The following is a 3689-nucleotide window of genomic DNA, read 5'->3' as shown; positions in this document are numbered from 1 at the left end:
TGGCAAGCTATACCTGCGATTAAACACCATTCCCTTCTTGTGGGCCCTCCCATCTGGCTCTGCCCCCTAATGAATGAGGACCAAGATTTTAATAGCAGATATAGCCTCTATGGTGGGCTATAAGTCTATATTACATATAATCTTTATCACTAATATATATTCATGGCGCATATTCTCACAGTCGAGCTTCCTTTAGGCATCCTGGGAACAGTGCAACACCAGGCGTGAGCTGCCTGAACTTCATAAGCAACGAACACAGCCAGCTTGTCACAGTGATAAAATTACACCCACACAGGCTGCGGGTTTCTCGAGTGTTTATGTACACCCCCACACACCATCAGGCACACTCTTAGAAGGTTTACTTTCAACGTATAATCTACACTGCCTACAGCAGACAAACACACTGGCTCCGGTCCCCATCTATGTAGGCAATGGAAGGCCCAGTACCATTGACTACATATTGCTGTCGGCACCACTAGTCGTGGCCGTAGAGCACTTTAGTGGTTCCTGGTCTGGCCTTAGTGATCATGAACCCCTCACACTCGTGTTATCCCTCGCTGCCATCTTAACAGGGCAGATGACCACCTGCGTTACACATAAAAGCATTAGCACTAAAGATCAAACTCGCAGGCTAAAGTGGGAAAGGATTGTCCCAGAAGTTTTCTGGACAATCTATATGCTGTTTTTGCCACAGAGGTTCAAGCATGTATGGACCCCACCACGCTTGGTAGAGATACCTTTGAGGCCTTTGAAAAAATCACTAAGCAGGTATCATCCAATCTAACTGCAGTGAGCAGAGCAAGTGGCCCCAAGGCAAAGAGATGGTTTGATGGGACCTGCTCTTCGACCCATAGGTAACTTTTGCATGCCCTTAAGCTTAACCCAAGGACTGAGGTGCTGGTCAGGAGCAGGAGAAAGATATATAAACTTGCTGTACAGGAGGGGAAGAAGGAAATACGAGAGCAGGCCTGGGAGGCTTTTAGGCCAAGCAAGTGTTATGGCAGATAGCTCCATATTTTTGTCGGTGGTTAACAGCCCTTTTTTCTGATATGCCAAATTCCAACGTATTTTATTTTATTTGAAAAGTTTTATATGGCTCTGGCTAAACCCAGAGATATCAGAGTGCTTTACATGGAGGAGGTACAATTGCATCAAAACATAGTTATATAGTTGCAACAGTTTCAGGTATGCAGTTACTGGAGATACAAGAGTTACAAAGGGATGGCTCGGGTATGGGGAGGGAAAGGCCGGCAGGGGAGAGATATTCGGTGAAGAGAGGGAGGGAATAGAAGAGGAAGATAAGGAGTGAAGGAGGAGAGGGCGGGTGTAGGAAAACACAAGGGGACCATAAGAGATTAAACAATTTCTGGCGATCGGATGGGTAGGTGATGGCCAAGGGGGGAACCAGAGCCAACTCCTAATAGCTGCGTAGGGTAACTCCACCGGTAAACAGCTCAAGGTTGCTCGGTCGCCGAAGTACATCAGAGGGTTAAAGTATCAGCCTGGAGGAGATCATCAAAGGTTTCAAGGAGAGCACCTTTCACGATGTGAGGTGCTGGGTTCCCAGCGATAATGGGAACATTCCCAAACCTCCGCTATGTGAAGAATCCCTTAACACTGTGGACTCTCTCAGAGGGGTGTCTGAGACTGCAGGGCATGAATGTTAGGATCCCTCCCCATCAAGGGGAGAAGGAATGCTTTGGTAAGGGGCATGTTCAAGCAGGCCGATTAGGCCTTTTTCCACTATGTGTGAAACCCTTAACACTGGATTCTCTCAGAGGGGAATCTGAGACTCCGGGACAAAAATCTTAGATCCCTCCCCAACAAGGGGAGAGGGAGTGCTTTGGCAAAGGGCACAAACATGGAGGCCGTTTAGGGACAGTTGGGCAGTAGGGGAGGACATATACAGAAGACATGGGAAATGAGAGTAGGTACCCTAGTACAGACACCTACTGCCCTAGAGCAGCTAATGATGAAGGTAGAAGGGAAAAACCATGAAAATAAAATAAGTAGTCTGCCAAACTGAACATAGCTTAATCAAAGTCAATAACCCTCATGGTCTAAAATGGGAGGGCTAGCAGAAAGAAGTGAGTTAATAGTGAAAGAGCGTAGGCAGAATAAGGAGATCGTAGAAACATTGGAAACAAAAGATAGCAGAGGGGAAGGGAAGATGTGGCCCGGGGGAAAGTTAGGCCGCCATCTTAATGTCAGACCGGTACTGGCAGTCTTCACAGGGACATGTAGAGTGCATAATCCCGGCTGACCAGTGGGTACAGCACTTTGGACATATTTTTAGCAGCACTAACACAGGAGAATCTGGAGCTCATACAGACTGGTTTGGGCCATGATTTTAACTCCTGTTTTTAATGCAGCGTGCTCATGTGGTTTCCCACCTTCATGGGAAATGGCAGTCATTATCTCCATTTTCAAAAAAAGAGCAAGGGATAATCTGGCATGCTACAGACCGATTTCGCTTTTAGATTCTGCTGCTAAGATTATGGGCAAAGTGATACTGGAACGTATAACGGCATGGCTTGATCATTCCAACGTTTTTTCTGATTTACAGTACGGTTTCAGGAAGGGAAAAGGGAATTAATTAAGGGGCTTAATTTACACTTATTGATCTGGAAATATACCCTTGCAAAGAGGGGTACTTTACACCTGGCTTTTATGGATCTGACTCAAGCCTTTGATTGTGTAAACAGGTCCAAGTTATGGCTGACTTTAAGTAATATGGGCCTGGACCGGGGAGCTGGTGGCTTTTTTACGTACTGCCCACGAAAACACCTTGGCCGCAGTTAGATGCAACAGGGATGATGGTTTGACAGATACCTGGGATGTGAAGAGAGGGGTCCGACAGGGTTGCTTCTTAGCCCCTCTGTTGTTCACGCTGTATATTAATAAGCTAGGGGATTTTTTAATCTCAAGTTGTATAGACATCCCCAGGGTTGGAGCCAAGATGATACCTGCACTCCTTTACACAGACAATGCGGTTTTGCTTGCCAGAACCGAATTGGGCCTCCAATTACTCTTAGAGGGTTTTATAGCTTTTATGGATTCCCTAGTCCTGACAACTAATTTGATAAAATCACACACCATGTCCATAGACCCCCAAATGGCCTCAAAGGCCAGTTTTACTGTAAGGGGGTTGAATTAACCCCTTCGCTGCTCATGACGAGCTCAGCTCGTCATGCAGTACACTGGTCGTGTGCTCATGACGAGCTGCGCTCGTCATGAACAATGGGAAATCTGGAGTAACAGCACAGGAGGGGAAAATCCATAGCAGCCAAGGTGTTAACAAGAGTCCCGACCATCCCTTATTTAGGGGTACTATTTGATGAGCATGGATCTTGGGGTGCCCAAACAACCCAAAAAATTAACACCCTAACCAGAGCAGCCGGGACCACCTTGAACTTTGCCAAAAGACTAGGGTGAAACCCTTTCCTGCCCTGCTGAAGATTTATAATGAAAAGTTTATCCCCATGGCAACCTTTGGATGCGATGTCTGGGGCTAAAAGGATGGAAAGGAGATTCAGGGGGCAGAGAACAAGTTCTTGCGTAAGCTTCTGGCTGCCACACCCACTATCCCGGCTTTTATATTACACGAAGAATTTGGTGTGGGGTACATTTTGGACCTGATAAGGGTAGCCCTTTAGCTGTGCTGGCTGAGAATATGGGCTTGTCCCACC

The sequence above is a fragment of the Lissotriton helveticus genome, chromosome 1_2 (genome assembly GCF_964261635.1).
Source record: "Lissotriton helveticus chromosome 1_2, aLisHel1.1, whole genome shotgun sequence".
Classification (NCBI taxonomy): domain Eukaryota; kingdom Metazoa; phylum Chordata; class Amphibia; order Caudata; family Salamandridae; genus Lissotriton; species Lissotriton helveticus.
This window is presented reverse-complemented; position numbering follows the sequence as displayed.